The 16,118-nt window shown below is 41.7% G+C and overlaps 1 protein-coding gene across 4 annotated transcripts in view; it reads right to left on the reverse strand.

Annotated features, from left to right (window-relative positions):
- Positions 1 to 16,118, reverse strand: part of LOC122559526 (metabotropic glutamate receptor 8) — a 447,166-nt gene that overhangs the window by 27,143 nt on the left and 403,905 nt on the right. The window lies entirely within an intron of this gene.

The following is a 16,118-nucleotide window of genomic DNA, read 5'->3' on the forward strand; positions in this document are numbered from 1 at the left end:
ATAATCTGAACCAATTGCTGATATAGGTGGCTTCTTTCAATGGGCAGTGTAAGTGCTGGGGCCTGTGCATAAATCTAATAAATCAGGGACTTGAAATTGTGCTGTTCTGATGGACTCTTGTGGATTTTAATTAAGTACCTCAGACCACAACATTAACTAAAGTATAAACCAATTTAAAGTTAGCAAACTAATGATAGCATAATTGAATAGACAAAGGAGTTTATTGTTAAGTCATTGAGCCTTAATTTACTTATGGCTGCATTGCAGAATTTTCAACCTTTTCCCTCAGCCCACCTTGTGTAAGCCTTTGAAATGCTTTCACGGTTGTTTTGTTGGATAAAAGATGCCACAAACAGCAATTAGGGAATCTGCTTTGGTGACGTTATTAACGGCGTATATGTTCATCAGCACACCAGAAAACTTGCTCTGCCTTTCTTTTATAACTAGTACCATGGGATCCTTTACCTTCACCTGAGAAAGCCAATGGGACAATGGTTTGAGAACGTATCCAAAAGGTGGTAACTCCAACAGTATGGCATTCTCCCAGTACTGGACTGGAATGTGTCGGGGAGTGGGGATTATGAGATCAATTACAGAGAGTTAAGGCGGAATCCCCCAACAGATAATACAACTAGAATTCAATTTTTAAAAAAGTGCAGAATGAAAGACTTGCATAATGCGACCATGCAAACACTGTCCAATGTCATAAAAACCCAACTGTTTCACTAATGTCCTTTAGGGAAGGAAATCTGATGTCCCATGCACGTATCACTCAGGACCCACACAAATATGGTTGACTCTTAACTGTCTTCTGAGTAAGTAGGATGGTCAATAAATGCTAACCTCACCAGCAACATCAACATTTGTGAATGATTGAAAAATGTCTCTGGAACCAATATGCACATCCTAATTACTGAGAAGCATGTGCACTTCCAACTCAGCCAAGGCTGACATTTCAACTTACAATAAATTCTGAAATGAATTTATATCTAATGAAATGGTGTGAATACCTTCAGAATAATGTTGCAAATTTTGCATTCAACAAATGTGGTTTGCCAAAAAAGCATCAGCAACATAAATATCATGGTTGAAGTGATAATTTTATGAAATAATTTCAAAGGCAGCACGATTAGGCCAAATGCACAAGGTGTTCTGGGAATGAATGTATAACAGCTGGATGGCCCTCTCACAAAAAGGACAGCTGCTGGCATGGGAATCTCTACCTCCAGCCAAACTACACCATTAATTGGCTCAGTGCAGTAAAGATTAGCACAGGGAGGTAAACATAAAATTAACACAGATTGTTCAACCTCCTAACTGCTACCTTGTACAGTAGCATTATTGCAAAACACCACACAATTGGTTGATTTTTTTATGAAAAACATGAAATGCACACATCTATTTGGAGTTAAGAACTATTTTGAAATCCTATAAAGGGCCTGTAGATTATGCCATGATATGAATCAGGTAGTGTATGAATGTTTAGCACATCGGTATCACTGCAGTTTCCATTCAATGTAGACTTTATCATCTTTAAAGTAAGTGGTTGACCATTTTGTTAAATTAGCTAATTAATTTGAAATTGACTTAGTAAATGTAATAACACTGCGCTGTGTACAATTTTAACTTTTATTAATAGAGGGATTGAGTTCCAGAACCATGAGGTTATGCTACAGCTGTACAAAACTCTGATGCGGCCGCGCTAGGATTATTGTGTACAGTTCTGGTCACCGCATTATAAGAAGGAGGTGGAAGCTTTGGAAAGGGTGCAGAGGAGATTTACTAGGATGTTGCCTGGTATGGAGGGAAGGTCTTACGAGGAAAGGCTGAGGGATTTGAGGCTGTTTTCATTGGAGGGAAAAAGGTTGAGAGGTGATTTAATACAGACATATAAGATAATCAGAGGGTTAGATAGGATGGACAGGGAGAGCCTTTTTGCAAGTATGGGGACAGCGAGCACGAGAGGGCATAGCTTTAAATTGAGGGGTGATAGATATAGGACAGATATCAGAGGTAGTTTCTTTACTCAGAGAGTAGTAAGGGTATGGAATGCTTTGCCTGCAACGGGAGTAGATTCGCCGACTTTAAAGTGCATTTAAGTCGTCATTGGACAAACATCTGGATGTATATGGAATAGTGTAGGTTAGATGGGCGTCAGATTGATATGACAGGTCAGGGCAACATCGAGGGCTGATGGGCCTGTACTGCCCTGTAATGTTCTATGTTCTAATTATTGGATTTAGCCTCTGAGTATACTTCCCACATTGGATTCGGTTGATAGGTGATGGCAATGATGGCGCTACCATCGCACAATGTAAAGGAAAGTTTCTATGTTAGCTCAGATTACTTTACACTTTCAGGGTTTGAAAACCTGCTCAGGACAGGGAAGGTTGGCAATAGAACCAGAGGTGGCAAAAGGAAGATGTTCTCACACATGAATAGTTAGGATTTAGAATGGAGACCTCATTAAGAGGGGGCTATAGATTCAACGGTTGACTCCAAGAGGGAATTGAACAAATGTTTAAAAAAGGAAAACTGATGTGGAGACAGACAAGGGACTGAGACTGACTGAATTGCTCTTTGAAAAAGCTGGTGCAGACTTGAGGAGTCAAATGGATATTTGTATTGTTTCATGATCATATTTTCTAAGCATTACCTGAGCATTAAATTCCATCCAATGTATGGGTAAAAGTTTATGTTGGAGGTTTGTCATTTGCAATGAAATTTCATGGTCATCCAACAGACCCAAGCTCTGGAGATCCTGACGGAATCAAGTCCCTGACTGGTTGGGAGAATCCTGCTAAAGGGGCTGTTTGCTCCTCCCAAGCCATTAAGTCACTGCATTTCCCACCTCTGGGGTCTGCCTACTGATCCCCAAGTCCGGTACCAGTAGCATCACCAGCAGTAGTGGTCAGGGCCTGCATATGCACTGAAGCCTACATACAATTCAGCAACAGTTCATCCAGCAACAGGTGAGTGGGGTAGGTTAAGGTTCCTCAGCAGGGTGGAGCACCAATCAGATAGGAGAGTGAACAGGAAATCAAAGGCAAAGCATCCTGCTGGACCTTGCTCCCCAACATTGGGTCCAGGCATTGAATAGCTTTGCTAACCCTATTCCCCCATGTCTTATGCCCCCAATGCTGACTGAATACTCGGAGCAGTGGGATGAAACCCTAAAGTTGCCATTGAAGAGCTTGGACTGACCCTTAACTGAGAGGGTGGGACAGGGAGGCCAAAGCCTGGAGTCCAGGTGCTGTGGTAGTAGATTGTCCATTTTACAATTATAAGCTGTTCAATTACACAGCTTCCCCATCCCTCCTGTGCACCCCTCTCCCATCACACCCCCAGTCTCCAAACTCTCCATTGTTTTGATTTTCAATAAACTTGTTTGTTTCAAAATTAAATCGATGAACCCCAGTGTTGTTGCCTATGAAAATGCAGATGATGCCCTGGTAACTATCTGTCACTGTCAGCCAACCAACAGATGTCATGATGGATTGGATTGAAGAAAGGATTGCGAGGATGATTCAAGAGAAGAGTGAAAGTAATAGGGTGGTTGTTATGGGGGATTTTAACTTTCCTGATATTAATTGGGAAAGCTATAGCTCAAGTTCGTTAGATGGGTCAGTGTTTGTCCAATGTGTGCAGGAGGGTTTCCTGACACAATATGTAGATAGGCCAACAAGAGGTGAGGCCATACTGGATTTGGTTCTGGGTAATGAACCAGGCCAGGTGTTAGAATTAGAGGTAGGTGAGCACTTTGGGGACAGTGACCACAATTCGGTGACCTTTACTCTAGTGATGGAGAGGGATAAGTGTGCACTACAGGGCAAGAGTTATAGATGGGGGCAGGGAAATTATGATGCTGTGAGGCATGACTTAGGATGTGTGGCCTGGAAAAGTAAGCTTCAAGGCAAGGGTGTAATTGATATGTGGAGCTTGTTCAAGGAGCAACTATTGAGTGTCCTTGATAAGTATGTGCCCGTCAGGCAGGGAGGAAAGGGTCGTGTGAGGGAGCCGTGGTTTAATAAGGAATTGGAATCCCTTGTTAAATGGAAGAGGGCGGCCTATGTAAAGATGAGGCGTGAAGGTTCAATTGGGGCGATTGAGAGTTATAAGGTAGCCAGGAAGGACCTGAAGAGAGAGCTAAGAGCAGCAAGGAGGGGTCATGAAAGGTCCTTAGTTGGTAGGATTAGGGAAAACCCTAAGGCTTTCTATAGGTATGTCAGGAATAAAAGAATGACTAGGGTAGGAATAGGTCCAGTCAAGGATAGTAGTGGGAAGTTGCGTGTGGAGGCTGAAGAGATTGGGGAGACACTGAATGAATACTTTTCGTCAGTATTCAATCAGGAACAGGACATTGTTGTCAATGTGAGTACTGAGTCACAATTAAGTAGAATGGATGGCTTTGAGGTATGTAGAGAAGAGGTGTTGGAAATTCTGGAAAGGGTGAAAATAGATAAGTCTCCTGGGCCTGATGGCATTTATCCTAGGATTCTCTGGGAAGCAAGGGAGGAGATTGCAGAGCCATTGGCCTTGATTTTTATGTCCTCGTTGTCTACAGGAGTAGTGCCAGAAGATTGGAGGCTAGCAAATGTGGTTCCCTTGTTCAAGAAGGGGAGTAGGGATAACCCTAGTAACTATAGGCCAGTGAGTCTCACTTCTGTTGTGGGCAAAATCTTAGAGAGAATTGTAAGGGATAGGATTTATGAACATCTGGATAGGAATAATGTGATCAAGGATAGTCAGCATGGTTTTGTGAAGGGTAGGTCGTGCCTCACAAACCTTATTGAATTCTTTGAGAAGGTGACTAAGGAGGTGGACGAGGGGAAAGCAGTAGATGTGGTGTATATGGATTTTAGTAAGGCGTTTGATAAGGTTCCCCATGGTAGACTACTGCAAAAAATACAGAGGTATGGCATTGAGGGTGAGTTGGAGGTTTGGATTAGGAATTGGCTGGCTGGAAGAAGACAGAGGGTAGTAGTTGATGGCAAAGGTTCATCTTGGAGTGCCGTCACGAGCGGTGTTCCGCAAGGATCTATTTTGGGACCATTGTTGTTTGTCATTTTTATAAATGACCTGGAGGAGGGGTTAGAAGGTTGGGTGAGTAAGTTTACGGATGATTCGAAAGTCGGAGGAGTTGTAGACAGTGAGGAAGGATGTGGCAGGTTACAGCAGGATATAGATAAGCTGCAGAACTGGGCAGAAAGGTGGCAAATGGAGTTCAATGTAGCTAAGTGTGAGGTGATTCACTTTGGTAAGGGTAATAAAAAGATGGGGTACTGGGCTAACGGTCGGATACTTGGTAGTGTGGATGAGCAGAGGGATCTTGGTGTCCATGTACACAAATCTTTGAAAGTTGCCACCCAGGTAAATAGTGCGGTGAAGAAGGCATATGGCGTACTGGCTTTTATTGGTAGAGGAATTGAGTTCCGGAGTACTGAGGTCATGTTGCAGTTGTATAAGACTCTGGTGCGGCCACATCTGGAGTATTGTGTGCAGTTTTGGTCGCCATACTATAGGAAGGATGTGGAGGCACTGGAACGGGTGCAGAGGAGGTTTACCAGGATGTTGCCTGGTATGGTAGAAAGATCGTATGAGGAAAGGCTGAGGCACTTGGGGTTGTTTTCATTGGAGAAAAGAAGGTTTAGGGTTGACTTGATAGAGGTGTATAAGATGATTAGGGGTTTAGATAGGGTCGACAGTGAGAATCTTTTTCCACGTATGGAGTCAGCTATTACAAGGGGGCATAGCTTTAAATTAAGGGGGGGTAGGTATAGGACAGATGTTAGGGGTAGGTTCTTTACTCAGCGAGTCGTGAGTTCATGGAATGCCCTGCCAGTAGCAGTGGTGGACTCTCCCTCATTATGGGCATTTAAGTGGGCATTGGATAGGCATATGGAGGATAGTAGGTTAGGTGGGCTTGGATCGGCGCAACATCGAGGGCCGAAGGGCCTGTACTGCGCTGTATTCTTCTATGTTCTATGTTCTATGGTGTGGGAGCTGGTCTCGCTGCATGGTGAGGCTGGGGATGTTATGACATGGATGTAGCAGTCCTCACTCAGTGGGTAGCACTTTCCTTTCTATATCAGAACATCTTGGGTTCAAGTCCTAAAACAGTGCCCCTCCCTAAATGGTCACAATAGAGAATTTGGAGGTAGAAGTAGAAATTGCTGGAGAAGCTCAGCAGGTCTATGGAGAGAAATCAGAGTTAACTCCGTTCTGAGAAAGCCTCACTCGACCTGAAAGACTAACTCTGATTTCTCTCTATAGATGCTGCCAGATCAGCAAGCTCTACTTTTGTTTCAGATCTACAGCAGCTGCAGTTCTTGAGATTTTTATTTTGAGAATTTGGAGACTCCTTCTATAAATGGTCACGTATGAAATTAACCGGGTGAGTACTGACTTATGGTCTTAGTGTGCTGCCATTCTACCACCTCCTGACATTGGATTCAGATAAGTAAAATCTCTTCAGCTTACATCTTGAGCCTGCTCCTGAGCACCTGATTAAACAGATGGCGTCACGCAGTAGAATACAAAATCTAGACCTGAAACAAATGTTTGATATTCAATTCATATGGGGCCATAACCCCAATTTTAGAGGAGCATCCCAGATGGTGTACATGACTGTTCTTGTGGAGCCCTACATATACCATGTTGGGTTGTGGGGGACAAGTTTTTTTCACTCCAATAGACAGGTGCACTTCTAAGTTCATAAACTGTAGCAAACAGTATTCTAATACATTCACAATGTTCAGCTGTTCACATTTTCGTAAACTGCTAGATAAGGAAATTAATTGATGTTTTCAAACCATGTGCAGCTCACCTATTCTGACTAAGGGAAAGATTTGCCCTGCTCACTATGCGCTCTTAAGGTTTCACAATCCTGACTACGTGATTCTTCCCCAGAACACCCTTGGTATCAGGTGACCTCTGTCCTGTGTGATGGTGTGACACTTACGTCCAACCTTATTGCACTTGTGATTTCTAGTGACCTTATAGAGGTTTACAAAATTATGAGGGACATGGATAGGGTAAATAGGCAAAGTCTTTTCCCTGGGGTCTGGGAGTCCAGAACTAGAGGGCATATTTTAGGGTGAGAGGTGAAAGATATGAAAGAGACCTAAAGGGCAACCTTTTCACACAGAGGGCGGTATGTGTATGGAATGAGCTACCAGAGGAAGTGGTGGAGGCTGGTACAATTGCAACATTTAAGAGGCATCTGGATGGGTATATGAATAGGAATGGTTTGGAGGCATATGGGACAGGTGATGGCAGGTGGGACTAGATTGTGTTGGAATATCTGGTCGGCATGGACGGGTTGGATCGAAGGGTCTGTTTCCATGCTGCACATCTCTATGACTCTATGACTCTATGACCTGATTTATGTAGCAGAGCCATTGCTTTTAAAGGGGAGGGGCCATTTGCACTTCTGCAAACAAAGGTAAAGTAAGTATAAAGGGGAAAGAAAATAAAGCCCTGCATTTAAAAACTGCCATTATCTGCAGAGGGCATTTTTAACTTGTAGCATAGTTCTGCAGGTATGGCAGTGTTAGTCAGAAGGGAGTAGGATCTGAGGGCTGACACTGTGGGCTGAGCCAGAACTAACAATGTAGTGAGAGCGAGAATTTTGTGTGGGACCAGGGTCTTGCATTAGTAAGGCCTAAAACTGTGTGTCAGACTGGGTTCTGAAGTTAGGGAGAGCCAGAACTCTGTGTGTGGGACCACCAGGATCTCATATCACGGTTCCTATATTCCAGTGATTTTCAACAGCGTTGCAGAACCCTCTTTGACCCATTCTTGGATTTGTCGCCAAAAGAGAATATCGATACAATGGAAGGAACTGGAAGGCAGTGATGACTCAACCAGCCATATTTGGGGAAAACTGGAACTTTCAGCAAGAAATGGAAGCAAATGGAACCCAAGCCTGTGAGGTGGTCTTTAGGGTTTGTAATGGAAGGAATTTCTTGTGGTTTCTCTGATTTCAAAGCAATCTGGTTATTGGATAGAAATTCTCAAGTTTGCAAATCACTCAGCCTGGGGGAATACTGAGAAATTGTGCAGTTGTATATATTTATTTCTAATGTCAGCAGTCTTCCATTCTCCCAAGACTGGTGCACTCATCTCTATACTAAACATTGTGCCTTCTGTTAATTTCCAATGCTTTTTAGAAAATAGATGAAATATATATGTGGTCCTATACAGAGTCTGGCTCTCACTAATTTCAGAGCCCAGACTGACACACAGTTGTGGTTTTCACTCATGTCCCTGGTCTCACATACACTCTTGCCTCTCACTAATGTCAGACCCTAGTCGCACACTCAATTCTGACTCTCACTACAGTATTAAACTCTGGTTAAAAACACAGTTCTAGCTCTCACTAATAGATTCAGAATCTAAAAATATTTACATAAATAAGTGGCATTTACACTTAACTACATTTTATAGATCAATCACACTATCCATCACTTCCTCAGAAACTACCAAGACAATGTTGTTGAGATAGATTGTGGCATTCACCTCCAGGTAAATGATTCTCTTCACTCCACACATGTATTACCTCCCTTTGACCTTGAGCCCCTACTCATACCATCTCTCTGTTCCCTCAGTTCTTACTGACACTCTGCTCCATTATCCCAGCCCTCACCTCTCTCACCTTGCATTGATTCACTCCTCCCTTCATTTACATGAACTGACTTCTGTTTCTCCTTCTTCAGAGAAATCAGCACTGAGGAATCAGACAAATCTATGTAAACCAGGGAGAAAGAGAGGACTGCACATGTTGAAGATCAGAGTCAAAAAGTGTAATGCTGGATAAGCATAGCGGGTCAGGCAGCATCTGAGGAGCAGGAGAGTCGATGTTTCGAGTATAAGCCCTTCATTGAGCATAAGTTCTTCACTATGTAAACCAGGTCCAGGCACTTGTAAAACATGGCATTAGCACTGTGAAGGGTGAGGGGGCAGGGGGAGGGTTAAAAAAATCAAAGTTTCTTTGACTGTATCCAATTATGGGCATATTTTCCATTGCTGCCATAGAAGACTTGGTGAGTAGCTGCAGTCTATCTTGTAGATGATACACACTGCTTTCACTGTGCAAAGTGGTGGAGTGAGTGAGTGTTGAAAGTGTTGGATTCACTGTCAATCAAGTGATCAAGCTTTATTTTTGATGGTTCAAGCTTCTTAGATAGATGAATGAGGCCCCTACAACTTGCAAGAACCTTAACACACTTACCCAACAAAATTCTTTATTGATCTGTCTTCAAAATAAAATGCTTGTGCCTCAGCGCTAGGGTATATAGAAGGTGCATATCTTTGATCTGCTGCCTTACTTCATTGAATTCAGTATATTTTGGACCAAAGGAGTCCAAAATATGGTGAGTTCAAATTAAACAAAATCATAAAAGTAGTTAATGAATTTTTTTTTGTATGAAATCCTATGAGGTTTAACTACTGGCTAAAACAGAGTTTTCTTTGTCATCTTGAAAAGTACTGCCAACTCAATGGTCATGATCAGGAACTTCAAGGCGTTGTTTGCAATTCCTACAACAATATTGGGACTGAACCACAGCAGGAAGCAGTTTTGCAATATTAATCCATCCTATAGTTTTATTGCCCACTGGCTTGTGCGCTTCCCTAACCGAGAGTTAATCCTTAAATTGGAGCACTGTTAGGTCAATTTAAATGGTAATATCACCGTTGAGTGTGAGGCACAGATGTTCTCTCCAGATGATGCCATGAATAGTTTATGAGAAATCTGGAGCTTTGCATGTAAGTAATAAAGTATTACATTTAAAATTTTTTAAGCATTTTGTAAATAATATTAATCATTTTCAAGTCCTGAGCCAGCAGTATGTAGAAAGAATGAAATAACTTTTTTCCATTCTTCGGCTACATTTCACAACCTCAGGACATCCCAAAGCACTTTACAGCTGATTAAATATTTTAATATATGGCAATGTTACTAACTCAACAGTCAATTTGCACTCCAGTCCTGCAATGAGCAATGTGATAATGGTCAAATTATCTGTGCGTTTTGCTTTTTAGTGTCAATATTGCATCAACCTCCCCTGATCATCTTCAGCTGGTAGAAAGTGAGGACTGCAGATGCTGGAGATCAGAGTCGAGAGTGTGGTGCTGGAAAAGCACAGCCGGTCAGGCAGCACCCTTGGATTCTCCAGCTCCTCGGATGCTGCCTGACCTGCTGTGTTTTTTCAGCAGCACACTCTCAACTTCTTCAGCTGGTGAATTAAGTCAGCATTTCATTTTTAAAGTTTCATGTGAAAGACGTCATCTTTGGATATGCAGAACTGGGTTTGGTGCTCAGGGCTGTGAACCACAAACTTCAGAATCATTATGAGTAAAGATGTGATGGCACATACAACATGGAATGCCAATATTAATCCCAAACTAAACTAGTCCCACTTGCCTGCACTTGGCCCATATTCCTCCAAACATTTTTTATTCATATACTTATTCAAATGTCTTTTAAACATTGTAACTGTATCTGCATCTGAATGTGTAATAACATCTCTAAACAGATTGATTAGAAAATGCCTAGCGTTTGCTAACTTTGCGATGCAAAAGCAGTAGCAGATTTATTGATAACTGGTCACTTAGAAAGAAGAAGGATTGGCATTGCAATTCTCTGTGGCTGTGGAAGGCTACATAAAAGCCCTTTACAATCAACTAAATATTTTAAAACAGACATCTTGAGCAGAACAAACTTGTATGAACAACAATGTGTTCACTTTGAAATGTGGTTTCATGATTTTGGTTGAAAAATAAATATTGAAATCATTAAAAAAAACCTGGTACATAGTACTTAGCCTGTACCAATTATGAAGTGAGCATTTACAGTATGGCATAGTCCTGCTTTCATTACAGTGTCAGACCCTGGTCTCACACACAGTTTCTACTCTCATGACAGTGTCAGACTGTTGTCTGACACAATACCAACTATAGAGTGAGCCTTTACAATGTGACATATTCTTGCTGAGTTAAGACTTGCAGTCTACACAAAATCATTGGTCTCGTGGCAAAATGGTAGTATCCTTACCACAAAACCAGGTGGCCTGGGTTCATGTCCCACTTCTCTAAAGATGTGTTATGGCAACTCTGAAGAGGTTGACCAGAAAATATCTATATAAAGTCAGTAAGCAATCAGTGCTCCTTTAAGTGAATTATATTTATTGGCCTTGCAGTAAGGTAGAGAAGCAATTGCGCAGTATACAGACTGGTGAGAGGGCTCTTGTCATAACATGCTTGCCTTTGGGTCTGAAGGGCTGGGTTCAAGTCTTACCTGCTCTAGACATATGTCATTACATGTCTGAACAGATTGACCATAAATACCTACAGATTTGTGTCATTCTATTTGGTACTTTTCTTTACAATTGACTGGAAATTAATAGAGTCACATTGTTCAGTTAAAACCAATTAATTTATAATTTATAATATAATTTGAAAATTATATTTTTAACAAAATATAATTTATAAAGGACAAGATCATATGATGATCTGAGACTTTTGAAGACTAAAGCACAAAGTCATGAGTCGGTCACAATAACACAAACTATCCTACTGGAGTAGAACTGATTCCATTATGTGGTAAACAAATGACCATTATATGAAGATTGACCATATGAAGACATTACACAGATATTGCATGTTCTTTACAAGTACTGACATCTTGTTTACATAACAAAGCAAAGAACTGCAGATGCTGAAAATCTGAAACTAAAACATAAATTGTTGCAAAACTCAGCAGGTCAGACAGCATCTGTGGGGAGAAAACAGAGTTAATATTTCAAGTCCAGTGGCTCTACTTCAGAAATGGTCACATGGATCCTGTTTTCTCTCTATAGCTGCTGCTAGAGTTTCTCCAATTATGTTGTTGTTCTTAATATCACACACAACAGCAGCAATTTGTACAATTTACAAGATACACAGCAATGACTGACTAATGTTCCTTAAACAGTACCATCAAAACCTATGCCCACTACCACCTAGAATCACAAAGGCAGCAATACTCGCAAGTTTCCCTCCAAGCGACAAAGCATCCCGACTTGGAAATATATTAATGCTACTTCACTGTTACTGGGTCATAATCCTAGAACTCCCTTTGCAATGGTATTGTGGGTCTACCTATAACAAATGGACTGCAACAGTTCAAGAAAGCAGTACACCACCACCTCCTCAAGAACCAAGAGGGATAGACAACAAATCTGGCCAGCCAGTGACACCCGTATCCATGAATGAATAAAATAATGTATTTCAATACTAAATAGGTACTTGCATGAAGAAATATTATTTCCAAATTGTATCTAATAGGAAATCAATTCAAGTCTTAGAGCCTTAAAGCTGGTTGATACAGTTCAGCACTAATTTCTTGTATAATTTCTCCTATTGTAACCAATATGTGCTTGTTTCAGAAATAATTACTAAGTTGTGGCTGATATGTCCTATTTAGCATTACGCAAAATTCATGGATGATTTTTTTTAAAAATAGGACATCCTCCATGGAATTTACAGAATTTATAACAAAAATATGAAAGAATTTATAAATGGACAAGATTATAAGATGATCTGAGACATTTGAAGACTAAAGCACAAAGTCATGAGTCAGTCACAATAACATGAACTGTCCTACTATAGTAGAACTGATTCCATTATGTGGTAAATAAATACCCATTCTATGAATATCTTCCTTATAAAGACATTACACGGATATTATATGTTCCTTACAAGTACTGGCATCTTGTCACTTTAAATGTAGCAGCTTCCTTACTCATTGTCATTTTCCAGTGAGGAAGAATATATGATTTCAACTGAAGATAATAGATTGTGATTCCACATGAATCACTCAGTTTGGTTTTAGTTTTCCACCCCACATAATCTCCTTAAAGCTCTGGCAACACTGATGCATTTCCTCATGGCATTTGGAGTGAATCATAGAATCCCTAAAGTGTAGAAGGAGGCCACTTGGCCCAGTGAGTCATACTGACCCTCCAAAGAACGTGCGACTCAGACCCAACCCTATCCCTGTAACTCTGCATTTCCCAGGGCCAGTCCGCCAAACCTGCACATTTCTGACTGTGTGAGGAAATCAGAACACCCAGAGAAAATTCACATAGACACGGGGAGAATGCGCAAACTCTATACAGACAGTTGCTTGAGGGTGGAATCGAACCTGGTCCCTGGCACTGTGAGGCAGCAGTGTATTGATAACGATACATATAACTTATAAAATAAAGGATTAATTTTGCATTCATTCCAATAATAGCCACTGTGTAGCAGGAGCAATGTCATGGAGACATCAGATCCCACAAAACTGGAGCCGATTAAGAGTTTAATTTGATTAGATTCCCTACAGTGTGGAAACAGGCCCTTCGGGCCAGCCAGTCCACACTGACCCTCCGAAGAGTAACCCACCCAGACCCATCTCCCTCTGACTAATGCACCTAACACTACAGGCAATTTAGCATGGCCAATTCACCTTACCTGCACATCTTTGGACTGTGGGAGGAAACCGGAGCACCCGGAGGAAACCCACACAGACACGGGGAGAATGTGCAAACTCCACACAGACAGTCGCCCCAGGCCGGAAGCATAGTTCTAGAAACATAATCTGCCTAACCATGACATAGTTATATTAATATAAGTTTGACAGTGCTTACTCATGAGTATCTGTGCCATGGCTAATGGTAACCAGACTCTCAGAAGTGGGGATCAGCAATACTGCTCAATGTGAAGCTCAGAAACAGTCCAGTGTTATTGGTACACCAGCCCAGTGATCCGATTCAAGGAGCAACTGAAGAGAAGCTCAGTAAGGGTAGGGATCAATGATTGGTGGACTTCAGCAGCCGACCTCAGCATTGAACCATGGATAATCAAAGCTTCCCTGGAGATGAACAACTGCAGTGGAAAGGCCAGGGCAAAGATCATGGCAGAGCAACAAAAAAAAAGAAAAAAATCAATTGGCCACAATAAGTAACAAATTAGTTTTGAAAAAAGGACTTCACAAGTTATATAATGTGCAACAGCAGAGCCCTGTGCTACAGTCTGTGGAGAAAGAGAGAGAGAGAGAAAGAGACAGAAAGAGAGAGGGAAAATAAGCAGAAAAGCTGAAAAATCAAACCCCACAGGAAGCATTCTGGCAAGCATAGCCCATATTGTTAATATTCCATCTGTGTAAAGCGATTTGCTTGATCCAGACCCTCATAAAATAAAATGCAGACACCTTCTACCAAATCATGCATTGGCTGTCATGTTACCAACAGTTTATCAAAAACTGTATTGCTTCAGATTTCAAATCAAAGCCAGAGAGCAGGTCAGTATATTATTGTAGGCAGTCAATGGCACTGCTGTTTGCCCCAGCCAAGGTATAGCCAAAGGAACAGCATCATATTAAGATTAAATTTTTTTTTTAACAACCCTATTACAGGACTGACAAAGTTTAATTAGTGCAGTTAAAAGCCAGGAGATCCTCTGAATCCACTATAAATAATCTACACTGTCTCATGGATAATTCATCATAGAGAATCATAGAATCTCTACAGTATGGAAGCAGGTCATTCAGCCCATCGAGACCACGCCAACTCTCCAAAAAGCGTCCCATCTAGACCCACCCCCTATTATCCTACATTTCCCATGGCAAATCCATCCAACCACCACATCCCTGAACACCATGGGCAACTTAGCTTGGCCAATCTACCTAGCCTGCACATCTTTGGACTGTGGGAGGAAACCAGAGCACCTGGAAAAAAGCCTGCGCAGACATGGGGAGAATGTGCAAAATCCACACAGAATCATCCAAGGGTAGAACTGAACCCAGGTCCCTGACAGTATGAGGCAGCAGTGCTAACTACTGAGTTGCAACGAGGCTACACTGCAGTGGTGGTACAGGACATAACCTTTCTTGAATGTTTACCTATTTAAAAAAACTTTACATTCCCACACGTTTGCCATCAGCAAGCAGCACAGACTTTCCTTTTGAGGGGATAAAGTGTTATCCTGGAGTCAACCCACCAAATGTGACATGTTCTACATTGTTAATCTGAGGGTTATTAATAGAACAAAGGACAAAGAAAATTTACAGCTCAGGAACAGACCCTTCGGCCTTTCAAACCTGAGCTGATCCAAATGTTCTGTCTAAACCTGTCAGTCAATTCCTAAGCATCTGTATCCCTCTGCTCCCCACCTACTCCTGCATCTGTCTAGACGCATCTTAAATGAATCTACCATGCCTGCCTCTACCACCTCTGCTGGCAACGCGTTCCAAATACCCACCACCCTCTGTGTGAAGTACTTGCCGCATGTATCCCCCTTACACTTTCCACCTCTCACCTTGAAAGCATGACCTCTCGATATTGAATCTTTCACCCTGGGAAAAAGCTTGTCTCTATCCACCCTGTCTATACCCTTCATGATTTTGTAAACCTCAACCAGGTCCCGTCTCAATCTCCTTTTTTCTAGTGAAAATAAACATAACCTACCCAACCTCTCTTCATAGCTAGCATCTTCCATACCAGGCAACATCCTCTGCACCCTCTCCAAAGCATCCACATCCTTTTGGTAATGTGGCAACCAGAACTGTACACAGTATTCTAAATGCGGCCGAACTAATGTCTTGTACAATTTTAACATGACTTGCCAGCTCTTATACTCAAAACCCCGTTCAATGAAGGCAAGCATATTAAATGCCTTCTTGACCACGCTATCCACCTGTGCAGCAATCTTCAGGGTACAATGGACCTGCACTCCCAGATCTCTATTGCCATCAACTTTTCCCAAGGTTCTTCCATTCATTGTATAATTCGCTGTAGAATTAGACTTGCCCAAGTGCATCACCTCACTTTTGTCTGGATTTAAAGCCATCTGCCACTTTTCCACTCAACTCTCTGGTCTATCATATCCTCTTGTATTCTCTGAGAGTCCCTTATGCTTTCTGCTACTCCACCAATCTTTATGTCATCTGCAAACTTGCTGATTATACCAACAGTGCCCTCTTCTAGATCATTTATGTATATTACAAACAACAGTGGCCCCAACACTGACCCCTGCAGAACACCACTGGTCACCTTTCTCCATTTCGAGAAACTCCCTTCAACTACTACTGTCTG

This window comes from Chiloscyllium plagiosum, unplaced genomic scaffold (genome assembly GCF_037043375.1).
Source record: "Chiloscyllium plagiosum isolate Xiang-an unplaced genomic scaffold, Cpla_swu_hap1 HiC_scaffold_19, whole genome shotgun sequence".
Classification (NCBI taxonomy): domain Eukaryota; kingdom Metazoa; phylum Chordata; class Chondrichthyes; order Orectolobiformes; family Hemiscylliidae; genus Chiloscyllium; species Chiloscyllium plagiosum.